Source organism: Dendropsophus ebraccatus, chromosome 11 (genome assembly GCF_027789765.1).
Source record: "Dendropsophus ebraccatus isolate aDenEbr1 chromosome 11, aDenEbr1.pat, whole genome shotgun sequence".
NCBI classification, from domain to species: Eukaryota; Metazoa; Chordata; class Amphibia; order Anura; family Hylidae; genus Dendropsophus; species Dendropsophus ebraccatus.
Window position 1 is genome coordinate 48,206,942 of NC_091464.1, and position 21,694 is coordinate 48,228,635.

The window sequence follows — 21,694 nt, forward strand, 5'->3', positions numbered from 1 at the left end:
TTTGAAGTCAAGGCCAGGAATGGGTTTGAAAAGAGGAGAAATCTCAGTCTTTCCTGTATGACCTGATCTCTGTTTATAGTCGGCTCCTGGTTTTGGCTTCAAATCTTTGCAAGATAATCTGTCAGATAATCTTTCTGTGTAAAAGGGCCCTAATAAGAGTTCCATCTAGCAAGGTATCAGCAGTCTTTTTTCAACACACACCTGCAGGTAGATGCCAGATCAATCAGCAGTTCATCAGTGGACTAGTGAACAGGATTTAGTATGATTCAAATTCCCGTACCAATACCAGCGAACCAGGTTTCCAGGCAGGGGCGTAGCTAATGTCTCCTGGGCCCTGGTGCGAGAGGCCAACTTGGGCCCCCCCCCCTCCTTTCACGACCAAGTGATGCTATTGTTGTGTGTGTGTATATATATATATATATATATATATATATATACACACAGTGGTGCCTTGGATTTTGAGCATAATTCGTTCCAGGACCGTGCTTGTAATCCAAATCCACTCTTAAACCAAAGCAAATTTTCCTATAAGAAATCATGTAAATGCAGACAATTGGTTCCACACCCCAAATATATTTATTATTCTGTACTGTACAGTAATGGAGAGGATGGGAAACACAAGGGCTGACAGAGACTGCAGGGAGCATGAAGGAATGAGCAGGGCAGATGTGGGCACATACATGCAGCACTCTCTGTCCGGGGAGAGAGAGGTTACAGCTATGGAGAGATTACCCCCCCACACACAGTCCTGTTCCCTGATGTAAGCCCCACCCTGAAGGGGATCTGCTATGATTTGGAAGGTGTTTAGAGTACAGTGCTGTAGACCCCGCTATGCAGGCCATGCCCCTTCTCCACTCGCGCTCCCACCCAATACAGGAAGTTCTTAAACCAAAGCAATGCTCTTAAACCAAGTCACAATTTTGAAAAACTGTGAGCTCTTAAACCAAAACGCTCTTAAACGAAGTTACTCTTAAACCAAGGTACCACTATATATATATATATATATATATATATATATATATATTTCCCTTTACGTCCTCAGCAGCAGCACAAATGGGGAAGATCCTATCTTCCTGCAATGGTAGGACAGATGGTACTAATAAAAGATTGATTAGGAGCCCTATAAGAAGGCCATACAGACCCCTCCTCCTTGTGTTTTTTTCTGTCCTCCTGTGGGACAGGTGGTAGGAGAGGGAAGCAGGCTCAGGCCTATGTTTGTGTCTGACTTTCCTTTCCAAAGATTCTTCCTTTCCACATGGTCGTGTGGAGAGGGGAAATTTATAGAAATGTTGTTTTTTCCTGCTCTGCTGCATCAGAGAGGAGATTATTTACTTTTTAGTAGAGTTATCGCTCAGCTTCTCTGCTGTATGAAGCCGCTGTGTGAGGGAAGCCAGGAAGCTGCTGCAGCAAGTATCATGGTGCTGCCAGACCTGTGTCCTTACCTGGGCGGCTGCTAATGTTTCTTGATACTTCAGCAAGGTAAGATATGCTGTTTTTTCTTTTGAGCTGGAAGCCTGGCATGTGTGTCAGGAGGATTATTGGATATATATATATGTTGTATGAGGCTTTTACGCCTCAAATGTTTCGTTTCAATGTCTTTCACTTTTTTTAACATTGGTTGTGCAAGTCCTGTTAGACTGCTTCTCTATATGAGTGACCTATGTGACTATAGTGTGTATACATGAACACAGCTTTAGAGCTGCTAGTTGGGTATTAGTACACCTGCTGTCTCATTATTTTCTCCAGTACTGCTACAATGAAGCTATGAAACTGTGTATGTGTGTGAACACATCCCTAGAGCTGCTAATTGTGTACACCTGTTGCCTCATTACTTTCTATAGTACTGCCATCAGATGATGCAGTGAAGCTATAAAACTGTGTGCACACAACCCTAGAGCTGCTAGTTGTGCAGTGTGCACACCTGCTGCCTGATTACTTGCTATAGTACTGCTACCAGATGATTCAGTGAAGCTCTGAAACTGTATGTGAACACAGCCCTAGAGCTGCTAATTGTGTACACCTGTTGCCTCATTATTTTCTATAGTACTGCCATTGGATGATGCAGTGAAGCTATAAAACTTTGTGTTTGTGTGTGCACACAACCCTAGAGCTGCTATTTGTGCATTGTGAACACCTGCTGCCTAATTACTTTCTATAGTACTGCTACCAGAGGATGCAGTAAAACTGTGTGTGTGAACACAGCCTTAGAATTGTAGTTGTGTAGTGTGTATACCTGCGGTCTGATTACTTTTCCAGTATTTCTATCAGATGATACAATGAAGCTATAAAACTGTGTATGAACACAGCCTTAGAGTTATTGTGTAGTGGTAGATACACCTCCTGTCTAATAATTTTCACTAATACTGCTAACAGATGATGCAGTCACCCTATGGAGCATCTGTGTGCTACTCCAGTGCTGCCATTTAAGAATGCAGTGAAGCTACTGTGTGTGAACACGGCCTTAGAATTGTTAGTTGTATACTATACACCTGCTTTCTATTTACTTTCACTATACTGCTATCAGATGATAGTGATCATGTGGACCTTCTGTGTGCTGACATTTAAGAATGCAGTGAAGCTACTGTGTGTAAAAACTGCCTTAGAATTTAGTCGTGTAATATGTACACCTGCTGTTTAATTACCTTCACTAATACTGCTATCAGATGATGGTTATCATGTGGAGCTTCTGTGTGCTGCTATTTAAGAATGCAGTGAAGTTATGAAGCCACTGTGTGTGAACATTGCCTTAGAATTGTAGTGTACTGTGTAACACCTGCTGTCTGATTTCTTTCACTATACTGCTATCAGATGTTGTAGTGCACTATGAAGCTACTGTGTATGAACACAGCCTTAGAGTTGCTAGTTGTACAGTGATAGTGATACATCTATCTAATTACTCTCCCTAATACTGCTATCAGATTATATAGTGACCATATGGAGCTATGTGTGTGAGCACGGCCTTACAGCTGCTGGATGTGTACTGGATACACCTGCTATCTGATTACTTTCCCTAATACTGCCATCAGATGATGCAGTGATTCTATGGAGCTTTTTTGCGCTGCTCCAGTGCTGCTATTTAAGAATGCAGTAAAGCTACTGTGTGTGAACATGACCTTAGGATTGTAGATGTGTACTATCTGATTAGTACTGTTATCAGATAATGCAGTGACGTATGAAGCTACATCCTTAGAGATGCTGGATGTGTACTGTGTATACCTGCAGTCTAATTACTCTGTAATACTGTGTACACCTGCTGTCTAGTTACACTCTGTAATACTGATATCAGATGATGCAGTGACCCTATGGAGCTTCTGTGTACTAAAGGATGCAGTAAAGCTATGAAGCTGCTATGTGTGAACACAGCCTTAGGATTGCTGGTTGCATATTCAGTGCACCTGTGTGTCTGTTCCAGGCACTCTGCACTAGTCTGTTAGTCAGCCGGTCAGTCTGGCACAACTTCCATCCTTGGATGTAGCAGGATTCTGGTAACAGAACTTCTGGGGAAAAAGCTTTCTTGGCGTACAGATCCTGCAAGATTCGACTTTCAGGTGGCAGGGAATTCATTTGTGGATTGCAATTTTTTTCTCAGAAGGGACAATGACTGCTTAAGATTTTACATCTGAATGATAATCTACAGGCTGAACTGGATGGAGTCCGAGGTCATGGCTCCTTCAGACGCACAAAGACCTTGTTCAAAAAAAAAAAAAAAAAAAAAATTCTTAGTAATTTAAAAAAAAAAAAAATAAATAAAAAATAAATAAATTAAATAAAATAAATAATTGTCTATATTACTATAGCTGAGCAGTATACTTGGCTGCCCGATCCCCACAATTTGGAGACTGGTCCTTCGTTGTAAGGGGGCAGATGTTCACTCCAATATAAAGATAGTTGGATCTGTATTGGACATTCTCATGAAAGTCCTTTTTTTCTTATGATCAGGTCCATTATCTGCCCCAGTCTAATAAGAGGAGAAGGAACTTCTACTTTTGTTCCACATTCCGTAGGAATTCTAGTATGGAAGGTAAAGGAAAGAATCCTGCACAAGAAGGACCAGACGTCTCGGAGGCCTTGGGGATGGGGACAAGAACTTGTGACTACGTCTTTTCTGACAATTTATTTCCATAATGAGAGAGGTCTGTACCAGTGTTATATGATAGGAAAGGCTACCATATTGAATTTTGATCTGTGGGTCCCTCCTAGAGGGATGTTATCTGACCGTGTATACCTGTATACAGTCTCCTCTGAGGAAGCTGCTGTATGTGGGATCTATGATCTGTGGGTCCCTCCTACAAGAAGGATGTTTTCTGACCAGGTATACCTGCATGTACCTGTATACAGCCTTCTCTGAGAAGGCGGTTGTATGGAGGATTTATGCTCTGTAGTTCCCTCCTAGAAGAAGGACGTTATCTGGCCATGTATACCCACATGTACCTGTCTACAGACAAAAGCTGCATATTCCTTTACATCAAGACCTTTTGTACAAGGCAATTGGCATTCTTTTCAATTTACAGCCCTTCTGTTTGGAATCATCTTGGCTCCATCTACAGTCACAAAGGTGATGTCTATTGTACTTTGACTGTTTGAGAAAATTGAAGCTCATCATTGTTTCTGGCATGGGACAATTCCTAGGGAGGAGAATAGATCCCCAGTCTGTGACTCTCTCTTCCTCCAGAGAGATTACAGAAGTTGACACAAGTCGGGGTTCTCAGTACTCCCCAGTTGCTGTCACTTCATCTGATACCCTTGGGTCTTATGTCTACACTGGAAATAACACCCAGAGACAAGGATAGCTTTTCCTGCTCAATGGCAGCAGTCTCCCAATGGAGTGGGTAGAGAAAACCATTGATATATCAAGCAGTGGGGCGCTTGTATGCAGGAGCAACGAGCAAAGGAGCCTTAATCCCCTTCAGAGATGTTGCTGCCATCCAACATATGAAGGGAATACTAGTCCACTCCAGCACATCAATCTATGGTAAGCTATCAGTATAAGATCAAAACCGCATCTAGGATGGCGCATATCGATCTTTATAGGGGCACTAACTCTGTAGCATTACTACTGGAGGCAGGGGCATTTTGTCTGCTGGCAATCTATGCTGCGATGTAACCCTGTCGGAGGAACGGTCTCTGGACTAGAAGCTTTCTGGTAAATCGCATGGAGGATAGACCTATTCCTATTCAAGGTTCAAATTGGGAAAACCTTTTTTCCTCACTCCTAAAAAGCCCAGAGTCTTGCAGAATCTGAGACAAGGTTGGGCCTTGGTCAGCCTCATTTGCCCCTATTGACCCAAGAGGGCATGGTTCACAATGGTGAGCCCCCTGCCTAAGAATCTTCTGGGAAGTCTCCCAGTCTCCCCAGCTACTGACACAGAGTAGCAGAGATCACTCCCAGCGTCCCTGCCAGGTGTGGGCAGAGTCTAAAAATCTTGCAAGTAGCAAGTCTCTGGTTTCATGATGGCCTCTTATTATCTAAAAGCATGGCGCTGATTCCATAGGAATAATCTGGAGGCTTCTGTATACCCTCAGTTAATAACTCAAGAGGGCAGGCTTGTCCGAAGCTTGACTGCCGTCAACAAGGTGGGAATTGATATGCTGTCAAAGTGGTGACCACTCTTCTGCAGTCCAGAGCCACAACTGCCTACAGAACCTACCTGAAGGTAAAGAAGATGTTTGAAGCCTGGTGGGTGAAAGTCTCTTCCACATCTCCATTGTTACAATCCATTACTCCTGCCAACACGGGAGAGAAGGAGCTTCATCCCTTAGATGTGGGAAGGGCTTGGAGCATGTATATTGAACGGGCAAACTCCTTCAGGAAATCTAACCACTTGGTTTTATCCTTTGCAAGAAAAAACAAAGGATGCAAGTCATCCAAAGCTTCTCTGTCCAGATGGATAAGGGAAGTCATCTCCATATGCTACCAAGAAGCTGGATTACAGGTACCTGGTGCAATCAAGGCACATTCAATGAGGGCAATATCATCCACATGGGCTGAAAAATGATCTGTACCCTTGGAACAAATATGCAGGACTGCTTCATGGTCGTCCGTCAATACCTTTGTCAAGCACTATAGACTAGATATTCACGAGTCAACCAGTTTTTGGCTCAGCCATTCTGTCTTCTGTAATGTAATGGCCCTCCCTAGTCTGTTTTCATAGCTTGCTATATCCCCATTTGTGCTGCTGCTGAGGACGTAAAGGGAAAGGATAATTTTTTACTCACCGTAAATTTTCTTTCCTGTAGTCCGAAGCAGCAGCACAGACTTCCCGCCCTGATTTAAACAAACTATTATTTATGCAGCATACCTTGATTGTTTTAATGCCTTATTAACTAAGATTTTATTATGAATTTTTAATTTTTGTCGTTAGAATTGACACAAGGAGGAGGGGTCTGTATGGCCTTCTTATAGGGCTCCTAATCAATCTTTTATTAGTACCATCTGTCCTACCATTGCAGGAAGATAGGATCTTCCCCATTTGTGCTGCTGCTTCGGACTACAGGAAAGAAAATTTACGGTGAGTAAAAAATTATCCTATATATATATATATATATATATACACACACACACACACCAAGACAGATATTACCTATTACCGCCATACTGTTACCGACCAAATCCTGTATACTGAGACCAATATTACCAGTAATACCAGTATATAGGGAGGAAACATTACCGCCACACCACAACCACTACCATCACCACCATATTGTTACTGACCAAATCCAGTATACTAAATTACCTCATCCAGTCATATAGAGGTGGCCCCAGCTCTACACAGGCTCTATACACCATATACATTACAGTGCAGTTATATCAGGTGACGCACAGGAGACGTCTTTTCTGATCGGAGTTCTTTCCTTTTCATCTTCTCCATCTGTCCTGGGCCGTTATGAGAACTTCTCCGAGCCACGAATCCACAGAATCTGCCAGACAGACATATTAGGCTCCACACTCTGACACCATCTCCATCTCTATACACACTGCACATCTGTACTGTCCCCTTTACACCCTCATTTAGTGGGTAGCCTGACTCTATGTGACCTCCTAATATATGCCCCCCTCTGTGTATTCCCTCTCCCCCTATGTTGCCCCCCCAAATAGATGGCCCCCTCTACCCCCTCCCTTATAGATGGCCCCCTCTCTCCTCACCCTCCCTTATAGATGGCCCCCTCTCTCCTCACCCTCCCTTATGGATGGTCCCCTCTCACCCCACCCTCCCTTATAAATGGCCCCCTCTCCCCCCACCCTCCCTTATAGATGGTCCCCTCCCCCCCCCCCCCCTTATAGATGGTCCCCTCCCCCCCCCCTCCCTTATAGATGGTCCCCTTTCCCCCCCTTTATAGATGGTCCCCTTCCTCCCTCCCTTATAGATGGTCCCCTTTCCCCCCCCCCACCCTCATAGATGCCCCCCTCCTTTCCCCCCACCCTCATAGATGGCCCCCCTCTTTCCCCCACCCTCATAAATGCCCCCCTCTTCCCCCCCACCCTCATAGATGCCCCCTCCTTTCCCCCCACCCTCATAGATGGCCCCCTCCTTTCCCCCCACCCTCATAGATGGCCCCCTCCTTTCCCCCCACCCGTACAGGCTGATAAAAAAACAAAACTTAACTCACCTGACATCGCGCTCCCACGTTGATCCTCACTCCTTCGCCTTCGGTCTGTCCCCGGCTGCTGCGCGGCTGCCGGGGGTGTCGCGTCTTATCCCCGGCAGCGCGCGCATCCCAGAACTCCCTGCGCACCGGAAACCGGAAGTCAGGGCCCAAGGCGCGCAGGGAGTTCTGGGATGCGCGCGCTGCCGGGGGTAAGACGCGACACCCCCGGCAGCCGCGCAGAAGCCGTGGGAAAGACGGAGCCAGTCTCTTGTGACCGCAAGCAAAACAATGCTTGCGGTCACAAGAGTTATTGATCGGGGGGCCCCGCGGGCCCCCCTTGTGGCGGGCCCGGTCGCAGCGGCGACCACCGCGACCACGGTGGCTACGCCACTGTTTCCAGGGGATTCACCCCAAGCTGAATGGGTGCATTGCCATTACCTGATCTCTTATTAGAAGGAGAGAAGAGTTCTTAGATGCATCCGTTTTGGTCATCGTTCACACCTGCAATGAGGAGGAAGCAGTGGTTGTCAACCTGATATAGCGGGCTTAAGATCCAGTTTGGGGACTTCCGGTTCCGGCGCCATGCGATAGGGGAGCACGTCGGCTCGGCTCCGCAGCGAGACCCTGAAAAGATCAGGCCCGCACACCCGCAACTAACCGTGACCGGGTCCCAGGGTAACCTCTGCATGCCCGGCACCCGCATGGAGCGATATCTGCATAAGAAGGGCGGCACAGCTAAGGCAGGAGGTCGGAAATCGCGGAGGCTGGAAAGCGGTGAATCCAACATGGCGCCGTCGCCGGCCTCTTCCAGGACCGCATCATGTGACAGGTCGGAAAGGGAACTCTCGGGGGGGAGGAAGACAGTGAGGGGTTCGCCCTGGACTACGCGGCACTGGCAAGCGAAGTGGCTAAAAAGATCACACCAGGCTTGAAAGAATCGGTGACTGAGGCAGTGGCAAACACACTGAGGCAGCTGCAGAAGGAGGTTGTGGCACATGGCACACGCATAACGGCGGCTGAGGAGAGGATCAGTGTTGTGGAAGACATGTTAGATACTATGTCCTCCCGCTGCCAGGCGATAGAACTAGACGCCAAGCGCCTATGGGAAAAGATAGAGGATCTCGAAAACAGATCAAGGAGAAATAATCTCCGGATAGTGGGAGTCCCGGAATCTGTTCGCCAGCGAGACCTCATGCACCTATGTGAGACAACCCTCCCCCAGCTACTGGGGCTCCCCCACCCGTGTAAAGTCGAGAGGGCGCATCGGCTGGGCCCTGATCTGCGCCAGGCACCAGGAGAGGGCGCCCCCCCCGGGATTGGCTCAGAGAGAAAGACCGCGGCAGGTCATTGTTAAATTCCTGAACTTTACGGATAAAGTGACACTGCAAAGGGCATTCCCCAACAGGAGGGAGAAGCTAGAGATACAGGGGCACAGAATCCTCATATTCGGAGACTTTTCGGCTGAAGTTACCAGGCGAAGGAAGCTGTTTTCTCCGATATGTACGGCACTCTTTCATCAGCAAGTGCGCTTTGCCCTTCTGTATCCAGCAGTGTTGAGAGTATTCCATCAAGACGGATCATTTTCCTCTTATTCCACACCGGACGAGGCGGTCGAGGGTCTTAAAGACTACCTAGGACGCAGTCCCCCGCGATCCCATGGACAATCGCCGCCACGTGGCCGACCCCAGCCTGCAGGAGATAAGGACACGGTGTCGCCAAGAGGGACTGCTGGTAACACCGACCCCGCTGGATGCGCTAAAACTTGACTGTATTGGAACTGGCCGCTTGCGACTAGGGATGAGACCCCCTAGCAACGGAGAAATCGCCCTCCCGTCTTTCTGAATACTTGATCTTCTTTCCCTCTACCCATCCCTTCCTCCCTCTTATTCTCCCCCCTTTCCCTTCTCCCGCTCCCCCCCCCCCCCCCCCCCTTTTTTTTTTTTTTCCCTTTCTTCCCCCGACTAACTTGCTATACATCCCAGGCAGACCTGTCTACGCTCAATATACCATTACTGACACCTCCAGGTCTCTACTAACCGACACAGGGGCCGCTGCGGGGCCGGGCTCCGCTGGAGCTCAAGTCGTCGGAAGGGTTCCCCCTTGTGGCATGGAAAAAAGTGAAGCCCTTTGGTCCGATATTCCCGGAGCTTTGAGCGTTTCGGGAAGGATCTTAATGCAGTCAAAGCTCTAAAGCCAGGCCCAGACGGGTTCACCCGATGCTCCATTCATTCAGTCGGACTCATCTCAGCGACACGTGCGCCGGACTTCCCACGGGGATATCTCTGTTCGGGGACTGGCCGAAGAAGCGTGACCCGGCGCGATCAGGTAAGTATGAGGGGCTCTAGCGGGGGGTCGGGAGCCTTTCACCCCGTGACCGGGGGTGACAGGTCCTATTTGAGGAGGAGGTTATGCACCCTCATTAATATGTAAATTCACTATGACATCACACTTGTTCTATACACTCACCTGTTTGATCACGTTATTGCTTGAGAAATGTCACACTGCTTTGTAAAGGCTATTTTTATGGAATCAACACTTTGGAGTGCCGCAAATATTGTCATTTCTACCTACAAGGAGAGACTCTATCATTGTGTAACAGACAATGTGGAGAGGTTGTAGATGGAGTCTATATTTCCCCAAGTTTTATCAGAATGTATGCAGTAGGTCTGGTGTAAAGCCTGGTAATGGGTGCTGATGTCCAGGCCACAGCTAGACAGTCCGGGTTTTAGAGTTCTGAGGCAGAGTAATCAGGACTCAGGTGCGATGGCCTTATAAAAGTCTGCTAGGTGCTCAGATCTCTCTCCCTGGGCAAAAGAGCTAAGGCCAAGTGTCTGTGAGAGCCCTGCTCTGAAACTGCATCAGGTTGTATGGACTGTGCTATTCTGTTTTGTTGGTGCCAGGTACTAGACCTGCACTGGGTTAGCCAGGAGCATTTATGTTTAGTTAGAGCCGGACAGGCATAGGGTTTTATTTTGCTGTTTTGTTTTGTTTTACTACAACCTGAGAAATAAAACTGGCTGCAGTCAGTTATACCAAACCTTGGTGTGGACTGACTCCTGCATGTGTGCCTGCCAGAGTGCCTGTCTACCCCAGGAGACCCTTTCCTGCTACCTAATCCTTTACAATTGTTAATCACTAATCATTTTCTTTTCTGACACTACCCAAGGGGAAGAATTTTTGCATTTTCGTTTTTTCCTCTTTGTACTTAAAAGGCCATAGCACTTGCATTTTTTCACCTAGAAACCCACATGAACCCTTAATTTTTGCGCCACTAATTGTACTTTGCAATGACCGACTGAATTTTCTTATAAAGTACACTGCGAAACCAGAAAAAAAATTCAAAATGTGGTGAAATTGAAAAAAAAAAAAAGACGCATTTCTTTTATTTTATTTTATTTTTTTTCGTTTTTACGCCGTTCGCCCTGGGGTGAAACTGACTTGTTATATATGTTCCTCAAGTTGTTACGATTACGACGATATGTATAACTTTCATTGTATCTTATGGCCTGTAAAAAATTCAAGCCATTGTTAACAAATATGTGTCAGGTGTCATTTTTTGCGCCATGATGCGTTCTTTCTATCGGTACCTTGATTGTGCATATGCAACTTTTTGATCGCTTTTTACTACAATTTTTCTGGATTTGATGCGACCAAAAATGCGCGATTTTTTTTTTTTTGCGCTTACGCTATTTACCGTGCGAGATCGGGAATGGGATAAATTAATAGTTCGGGCGATTACACACACGGCGATACCAAACATGTTTGTTTATTTATTTGTTTATTTATTTATTTGTTCAAGTGCCGAGCCGGGGTCAGCGCCGTAATGGATGGGGTAAGATGTGAGGATTACTCTTCCGGGACAACGTCCCGGAGGAGCGATCCTCCCCACTAGACACCTGGGAACGGCTACATTCGGTAATCGGGCTATGAGTGGCACCCAAGACCGCGGCGGTTCAGAGCGTGGCCACAACGCGGCCCCGCTCTTAACATGTGGAGGAGGCCCTGTCAGCTCCCGGGCCCTACCTAGGGTGCTGACAATCTCAATTCTCCTACTGTAATGAAGTGTCAAAGAGGAGTTGTTTGTGCCACACATCACCGCTCCTTCCTCCTCTTCATGAATAATCAATGCTGCCCGGCCTCCTGCTCGCTCAGCTGTTAGTCAGTGTCTCTGATTGCAGATCAGTCCTCTGTAGGCAGTTTATGTCTGAAAGAAACACTCAGATATAGTTGAATCTCTGAGCCCAAATAAGTTGGGGCTGTGGTTTAGGTGTAACTCTCCTGTCTAGAGACCAGCAGTTCATTCTTTGGTTCAAATCCCCTTATGGAAATAAAATATAGGTCTTTCATTTTAAGGTTATGTTCATACACAATATTTTTGCTCAGTATTTTGCAACCAAAACCCGAGAGTGGGTTGAAATTGAGTGGATGGCCTGCATTTAATGCAAATAACGACCATTATTTCAAAGCAACGGCTGTAGTTTTAAAATAATTGCAATGGCCACCAACTCAATTTCAACAGGGATTTGAACCAAAGAATAACCTGCTGGCAGGTCTCTAGACAGGTGAGTTACTTCTAGATCACAGCTCCAACACATTTGGGGTCAGAAATTTAACTATATCTGAGTGTTTCTTTCAGACATAAACTGCCTACAGAGGACTGATCCGCAATAAGAGACACTGGCTGAAAACTGAGCGAGCAGGAGGCCGGGCAGCATTGATTATTCATGAAGGAGTGGTGAGGCATGCCAGAGCGTGGCACAAACAACACTTTCACACTTCATTCCAGTAGAATTGTGCATAATCCGCTGAAAGGACAAATTAACAAAAGGTGCAATGCTAACAAGGGGACTGCCAGCTACAGCACACTGCAAACACCTCAGGTAGGGCCCAGGTGCTGATAGATTCCCTTTAAGGCCCTATTACACCAAGTGATTATTAGCCATTACATGATGAGAGCAATGCAATACCGAATGAGACACACAAACCCGTGTTATCAAATTGTTTTTATGAAATTTTTTTTAATAAAAACTATTGAACCAGAATCAAAGGGAATACTGTAAAACAAGCTGAGGTCAGAAATATAGTCAGGAGAGGTACAAAATCAGGACACAAGCTGAGGTCAGTAAACACTAACAAAAGGTCAGGAACACAGAAGATCAGTACACAGGGTAAGTCAAAACTATTTCAGGCAGCTATAAAGCTGCCAGTTTAAATATCTTTCCACAAGTATCCAAAGGAGAGCCGGGTCGCATTATTGGCACTGTGTACCTGCAGTGCTGACAGGCTAACCAGCAAGAGCATCACTGGGGCCAGCCGAACTGACACGTCTCTGGCTTCTGCTTGACTGCTCGGCCACAGCATCAGCAGACGATACAGATATAGAGCTGCTTCAGCAAGGAGGAGGTGGTTGCCAATGGAATGCGGAGAGATGGATTGCTTATAGGTAGACTATGTTTTTGTGTTTTAAATATAACATATACCAACAAAACAGAGTCCTAACTAAATCACAAGGTATGGGTAACAAAAGTCCTTTATACAGGGGTACTGTATAATCAATAATTCACTCAATAATGTCGCCAGGAAAACTCAAATGCACATCAGTGAGAAAGGAGAAGAGGGCACTCACCATTACTTGACTTCTTTATTTACAACTTGTTACATCCAGCCATTAACAGTTAGCGTGTACTCGCAGGTGAGGATGCCAACCCCCTCCACAGACACGTGACAGCTGTTTCGCACGTCACTGACGCGCTTCTACTGAAGTCAGTAGAAGCGCGTCACTATGCGCGAAACAACTGTCACTTTGTCATATTGGATGGTTTTGTGTCTCTTCCACCTGGTTATGTCTCTTGGAACCTACTAGGAATCAGGGACTGGTTTGTAAAAATTTTTGTCAACTTATTAAAGTGTCTCAGTTCAGTCTCCTGAAGGCAGATTTTCTGACTAGTGCTGGTTGTAAAAAAAACAGACTAAACACAGGAATTCTGTTCAGTACAGACTGCCTTCTCTCTGTGAGGGCTCAGATGGCCTGGGAAACACTGGACTTCATGGAAGTGCCGTATTCTCCATGATAACAAAAAAAAAAATTAAAAATAATGTAAATTGCAAACTTGCTTTATATCACATCTACTGTTGATTTAGATTTTGAAAGTTATAACGACAGTGACACTTTAAATGTTTTTAGTCATTTTATTTGTATATATCTCTGTTGTTTACAGATAGTGGTCTGTAACATTTATCAAGAGAATAACCTAAGGGTTTCTCTGTTTCTCGTGTATCAGGTATAAATAATATTGTCTGAATACTCAACAGACAAAATAGAACAAATAAAGCAATAATAAGTAGTCATACTTTAATCTACCATAGAAGATTTTTTGCACACAGTCTAGTTTGTCCACAACTGGTTGAATTTGGATATAGCAGTAATGGTTTTTAGTATTGTAACTGGCCATATGTAATATGATTCTCCTGACTGACCTTCAGATTGAGGTGGAAAGACACAAGTCACTGGGCAATACAGTTACTGTACATGGATCCAATTCTAATTAATAGGATTCCTGCTCAGAACTCAATGTTCATCTTATGGAGCATTAACAACCCAGTCACTCAGCATAGACTCATGTCTCTCCATGTCTTATATAAAAACCACAGAGCAAAACACCAGAGCCTTTTTCTACAATCTGAACATTAAAATGGCGTCTCTTCTAAGTGAGTTCTCTAGATAGCTGGCTAAAAGGTTTAAAATATAAGGAACATAATTGTTTCTTTCCCATGTGATTTCTCAGATGTTCCTCAAAATGTATTCTTTGAGTAAAACACTTTGCACATTTAAGACATGATTTTTTTTTAGTAAAACATTCCCCAAATTAAAAGCATAAACATGGTTTCACCCCTGAGTGAATTTGCTGATGTTCCACAAGCTTCTTTTTCTTTCGAGAAGACTTTACATATTGGAGACATGAAGACAGGAAAATGGCTTCTCTATTGTGTGAATTCTCTGATGTACAACATAATATGATTTCAGCCTAAAACATGTCCTGCATTCTTAACATGAAAATGGTTTCCCTCCAGTGTGAGTTCTCTGCTGTTCAAGAAGAAATATTTTACTAGTAAAACACTTCCTACATTCGGGACATTAAATTGGCTTCTCTCTTGTGCAATCTTTTAGTTGTTTTCATATGAACAACAAGATCTGATTTCCTACTAAAACACTTTTTACATTCTGGACATGAAAATGGCTTCTCCCCTGTGTGAGTTTTTATATGAGAAACAAGAGTTGATTTCCGACTAAAACACCTTTTACACTCTGGACATGAAAATGGCTTTTCTCCCGTGTGAATTTTCAAATGATACATAAGATGTGATTTCATACGAAAACTTTTTTTACATTCTGAACATGAAAATGGCCTCTCTTCTGAGTGAATTCTCTGATGTATACCAAGAGTTGATTTCAGCTTAAAAGATGACCCACATTCTGAACATGAATATGGCTTCTCTTCAGTGTGATGTTTTTGATGTTCCACAAGAATTGTTTTACTAGTAAAACACTTTCCACAATCGGGACATAACAATGGCTTCTCCCCTGTGTGAATTTTCATATGAGCATCAAGAGTTGATTTCAGTCTAAAGTACTTTTTACATTGTGGGCATGAAAATGGCTTCTCTCCTGTGTGACACTTCAGATGTCCCACCAGAGTTGAATTTTGCATAAACGATTTCCAACACTCGGAATATAACAGTGGCGTTTCATTTGTGTGAATTTTTTCATGCATGGAAAAATCTGTTTTTCTTTCAAGAAGCTTCTCACATTCAGTTTTAGCCAAAAGTCTGTGTCCAGTTCTTTTTCTGTCAGTCTGTGATTTGTAATCCTCTACTTCATAATAGGAAATATGATGTCCAGAGAATCCTCTCATCTCAGCTTCACCTGGAAAATTAAACTTAATTTGTTAACGTTACCCCTTTATGACACAGCTTACTTGAGTACACGGCTATTTATCTTTTTCTGATCTTTTTGTTTTTCCCTCCTTGCCTTCTAAGAGCCATAGCAGTTTCAATGTACAGAGCTGTATGAGGGCTTATTTTTTTGCAGAATCAATTGTACTTTGACACCTTTCATTTAACGACAAATATATAGAGCAAAATAAAAAAATATTTTTGGGGTTAAATTGAAAAAGAAAATACAATAATGAAATATTTTTTGTGTAGTGCACTTACAGTGTTAACATGTTATCTTCATTCTGCAGGTAATGGTGCGTTTACACAGAGATTTATCTGACAGATTTTAGAAGCCAAAGCCAAGAATGGATTTGAAAAAAAGAGAAATCTTAGGCCACATTCACACACCCGTAGTGCAGTTCATTGCCGCAGACCGCAGTACCGAATGTACATTCGTAGTGCTCTGTGCTTCACGGAGCACTACGTTCACACATCATTACCCCAGCGATCCGTGCCGCAAAAAAATGGTCCGCATTACAACATGTCAGTTTTTTTTGGGGCACGGATCCCGGCCCCGTATACACATACGGACGTGTGAACAGGGCCATAGGATAACTTTGGTTTCATGTTTCAACGGATGTGTGAATTAGGCTTAAGTCTTTCCTTTATGACCTGTTCCCTGTTTATAGTCTGTTCCTGGCTTTGGCTTCAAAGATCTTTCAGGTAAATCTCTCTGTGTAAAAGCACCATAAGTCTAATTACAATGCATGCTTTTATAGCTTTTGTATTATTTTGATACTTTAAAACTACTTTCCTTTTTGCAAAATACAAATTCTCAAATTACATATGCACCATGAGAACCCAGCCTGGGCCAACGCTTTAGCAGAAACTAATACAGTGGTTTGCAATAAATTAGAATATCAACAAAAAGTTACTTTTTTTAGTAATTCAATTCAAAAAGTGACCTCATATATTCTATAGAGTCATTACATACACAGTGAACTTTTTCAAGCGTTAATTTCTGTTAAAGTTGAAGATTATGGATTACAGCTAAGAAAAACACAAAAGTCAGTATTTCAGAAAATTAGAATAATTAACCCAAAACACCTGCAGTGGTTTCCTAAGTGTTATAAAAGGTTCAGTATGCAACACAATCATGGGAAAGACTGCTGACAGATGTCCATAAGGCAGTCATTCACACACTCCACAAGGAGGGTAAGCCACAAAAGTTCATTGCTTAAGAAGCTGGCTGTTCTCAGAGTGCTGTATCAAAGCATATTAATGGAAAGCTGAGTGGAAGGAAAAAGTGTGGTAGAAAAAGGTGCACAAGCAACCGGGAAAACCTCAGTCTTAACAGGATTGTAAAGAAAATGCCATTCAAAAATTTGGGCGAGATTCACAAAGAGTGGACTGCTGCTGGAGTCAGTGCTTCAAAAGCCACCACATACAGAGGTCTGCAGGACATAGGCTACAAGTGTTGCATCTCATGTGTCAAGCCACTCCTGACCAAGAAACAACGCCAGAAGTGTCTTATCTGGGCAAAGGAAAAGAAGAACTCGACTGAAGATCAGTGGTCCAAGCAGCTGATTTCAGATGAAAGTAAATTTTGCATTTCATTTGGAAATCAAGGTCCCAGAGTCTGGAGGAAGAATGGAGAGGCTGTACACAATCCAAGCTGCTTGAGGTCTAGTGTGAATTTTCCACAATCAGTGATGGTTTGGGGAGCCATGTCATCTGCTGGTGTAGGTTCACTGGGTTTCATCAACACCAAAATCAACCATGCCGTCTACCAGGAAATTTTAGAGCCCGTCATGCTTCCCTGTGCTGAAAAGATTTTTGTAGATGGAATTTTCATCTTCCAGCAGGATTTGGCACCTGTCCACACTGCCAAAAGTACCAATACCTGGTTTACTAACCACAGCATCACTGTGCTTGATTGGCCAGCAAACTCGACAGACCTAAACCCCATAGAGAATTTATAGGGTATTGCCAAGAGGAAGATGAAATACACCCGACAATGCAGATGAGCTGAAGGCCGCTATCAAAGCAACCTGGGCTTCAATAACACCTCAGCAGTGCCATCAGCTGAACGCCTCCATGCCACAGTGCCGCATTGATGCTGTCATTCATGCAAAAGGTGCCCTGACCAAGTATTGAGGGCATTTACTATACAGACTTTTCATTTGGTCGACATTTCTGTGTTAAAAACAATTTATTCAGTTGGTTTTATATAATATTCTCATTTTCTGAAATACTGACTTTTGGGCTTTTGTTGGCTGTAATCCATAATCATTAACTTTAACAGAAATAAACGCTTGAAAAAGTTATAAGACTCTGTATGTAATGACTATAGAATATATGAGATCACTTTTTGAATTGAATTACTAAAAAAAAAAACTAAATTTTGTTGATATTCTAATTTATTGCAAACCACTGTATAAAGTATAGGATAAATGTTGAGCTCCTCCATTCGCTGCATGTGCCAAGTTTGAACTGATCCAAATGCCCTTAAGATAGTGTTACGGTGGGAATCTATTGTTCTGCCTAAACCCTGAGATAGTGCGGCCTCCCTTAGGACGAGATCCAATAGGATTCGCCTATTCTGTCTGGAGCAGGGACAGGAGGGACAAGCGACAAGCTGAAGGTTGCAGTTGGCAGGAATGACACAGCTGAAGCAGTGCTCTGCCATAGGAGAATTGGATGGAGATCTGGAAATGCCGGCCACAGGCACATGTAGACTGTAATCTCCTACTGCCTTAGGACCGTCGGACTGTCAACAGGACCGCAGTGATATAGGCCATTGAGGGAGAGGATGGCCAGTGACAAAGGGCTGAGGCCACACCAAAAGGACCAGATAAGCCTCTGCATGCGCTGCATTTATAAAAAAATTTTCGTGGAAAAATTATCTTGAAACCTACGCCAGCTTTGAGCTGGCGTAGGTTTCAAAATTTTCGCACGGACGGGCTCCGTGCACTCGGGATTTTTGTAGAGGCAATGCGCCCTTTCATAAATCCCATGAGCTCCGGAGCTGCAACGACATTTGTCCCATGTAAAAAACACTGGACTTCATAAAATGTCCCCCATAGTATACTCTCTGGCCAGGATTCCTAGTGGCTGGACAAAAAAACTTGACATGTCAGTTTTGTGCGGCCGTTATTCAATGGAGCATGTGGCTCCGGGGGACTCAGTCATCTCTACTGCCGCAGCTGCACCTTCACCCTGCACCTCACATTAGTCCTAACCAAGGTTCGGTTGCCGTGTGTCCGGGGGTGGGAGTTACCACTCCTGACCACCATGACAAGTAGCCCCCTAAACACCACAGTCCCTCTGCAGGTTCAATACCAGTCCCAGTGACTTAAACCACAGCAGAATCAATTCCCCTCAGAAACTGGAGCAGGAGGAAAGTTAAAGAGATTTTCAGCCCACACAGTATTTTTGTCAGTAAAGTGGTACCTTGGTTTAAGAGTAACTTGGATTAAGAGCGTTTTGGTTTAAGAGCTCACAGTTTTTCAAAATTATGACTTTGTTTAAGAACATTGCTTTGGTTTAAGAGCTCCCTTTACTGGGTGGGAGCGTGAGTGGAGGAGGGGCATGGTCTGCATAGTGTGGTCTACAGCCCTGTACTCTGACACAGGAAGTCTCCCTCACCTTCCAAATCATAGCAGATCTACTGGCCTGGGGCTTACATCAGGGGACAGGACTGTGGGGGTAAACCCTTCATAGCTGTAACCCCTCTCTCCCCGGACAGAGAGCTGCATGTATGTGCCCACATCTGTCCTACTCAGTCCTTCCTGCTCCCTGCAGTCTCTGTCAGCCCTGGTGTTTCCCATCCGCTCCATTACTGTACAGTAACTTATAATATCACAATATGTTTGTTTCATCTGTTTTACATGTTATTCAGAATAATAAATAATTAATTTTAGGGTGTGGAACCAATTGTCTACATTTCTATGATTTCTTATGGGAAAATTTGCTTTGGTTTAGGAGTGGATTTGGATTACAAGCATGGCCCCAGAACGAACTATGCTCGTAATCCAAGGCACCACTGTATTTTGCAACCAAAACCAGGAGTGGATTGAAAACAGGGAAAGGCTATGTTCACACACTGTTGAAATTTAGTGGATGTCCCTGATTTAATGGCAAATAATTGCCATCATTATTTTAACCCCTTAACGACATCGGGCGTAAGTATACGCCCCCGCAGGGTGGGCTTTAATGCAAACAGGCGTATACTTACGCCCGATGTTTCCCCAATCGCTGTGTTCACACACAGCGGTCGGGGAAGATGGCCTGCTATAATGTATAGCAGGCCATCTCTGCTCGTCAGCACGGGGGGTGATTAACCCCTCCCGTGCCGACGATCGCTGCTATATGCTGATCAATACAGATCAACATATAGCAGCTGAAAACAGCTTTCCGGGTCATCGGTGACCCGGTGACCCGGAAAGCAATGGCGATTGGTGCTGTCCGAGACAGCACCAATTGCCATAAGTGTCCCGAAGAAAGATGGCGCCGATACCACCCCCACGATCGCCGTGATCGCCCATCACGGCGATCATACTGTAAAAAAACTGTTTTGCCGGGTTCTGCACCCTTCAGCTAGGTAGCTGAGGGGTGCAGAACAGGTGTGTGTGGTGCAGGTGTACCATACTCACCTGATTTGGGCGTCCGGAGCGACGATCTGCGGTCCGCGTCGTCCTCACGTCTTCTTCGGGTCACTTCCGGGTTCGGTCGTCCAGCGCCGGGAATCTTTGGAAATGCTCGGGTCCTCGGGTTCAGCGGGCCTCGGCAATCTCCGGCAGCGTCGCTCTACTGCCCCCTAGCGGCTGATCAGTGAATATCAGTTGATTTGGGTTAAAAAGATTTTTTTTTTTCCCCCAATTTTTTTTCTTCTTTTTTTGCGCCCTAACGCCGCTGAGTGCTGATCAGCATCGCACATAAGTGCGCCGCTAATCAGCAACTCCTCCTTTTTGGCGTAGGGGCGTTTTTGTCCCCCCTATATCCTACCGCCACTTTCTGCTGATAAGTGCCGCACATAAGTGCGGCATTTATCAGCAGCACCATTCTTGGCATAGGGATATTTTTTCTTGTAAAAAAAACATGTAAAAAACACTACACTACACCACACTACATGGAATAAAGTTTTACACTACACCACTACACATTTACCTACCCCATATACCAATCCCCGTATAAAGATGGCCCCCAGGGTGTTTTCGGCGTCAGAGGCATACGTTATTATTGCCTCCGACACCGAAACAGCCAGTGAGGATGAATGGGGGGATCCTTTGTTCCCCCATTCATCCTTATCATCCAGTGACGTGTCTGGGGGTAGCGTAGCGTACGCTGCCCCCCAGACACGTCTTTTCCGACAGGACCGTCCCAATAAGAGATGACGGTATGGCGTGAAATTCTACAAAAAACACACAAAATGTGTAGAGCAATTTCCTCCGAGTCCGTAAATACCCCAAATGTGGACATAATGCGCCATGTGGGCGCAGGGCAAGCCTCCGAAAGGAAGGAGCGCCATTTGGATTTTGGAGGCTGGATTTGGCCAGAATGGATGATGAACGCCATGTCGCATTTACAGAGCCCTCATGCTGCCAAAACACTGGAAACCCCCCACAAGGGGTGCAATGAGGATATGGACACCTTGATGACGGGCACATTTGTGCCGTGAAAGTGAAAAAATGAAAATTTTCCCTTTAACGTCACATTGTTCCACATTTGTGCCCATCACCAGTGGGGTCCATTTGCAAACTGCACCCCTTGTTAGATTCCTTGAGGGGTGTAGTTTCAAGAATGGGGTCACTCGTGGGGGGTTTCCAGTGTTTTGTCAGCACGAGGGCTTTGTAAATGCGACATGACCCTTGAAATCCATTCCAGTAAAATCCAGCTTGCAAAGGCCAATTGGCGCTCCTTCCCTTTGGACGCTCGTGCTGCGCCCGCTTGGCACTTTATGTCCACATGTGGGGTATTTCTGTACTCAGGGGGAAACTGCGCTACACGTTTGGTGTTTTTTTTTTTCTTTTATCCCCTTGTAAAAATGAAGGCTAGAACAACATTTTAGTGTAAAAAATAGAATTTTTCCTTTTTTACACCACATTGTTCTGAAAATCTGTGAAGCACCTGTGGGGTCCAGATGCTCACCGCACCCCTTGTTACATTCCTT

General features: G+C 44.7%; 1 pseudogene; it reads right to left on the reverse strand.

Moving 5' to 3' along the window:
* Positions 1-21,694, reverse strand: part of LOC138767390 (oocyte zinc finger protein XlCOF7.1-like) — a 65,717-nt pseudogene that overhangs the window by 37,714 nt on the left and 6,309 nt on the right.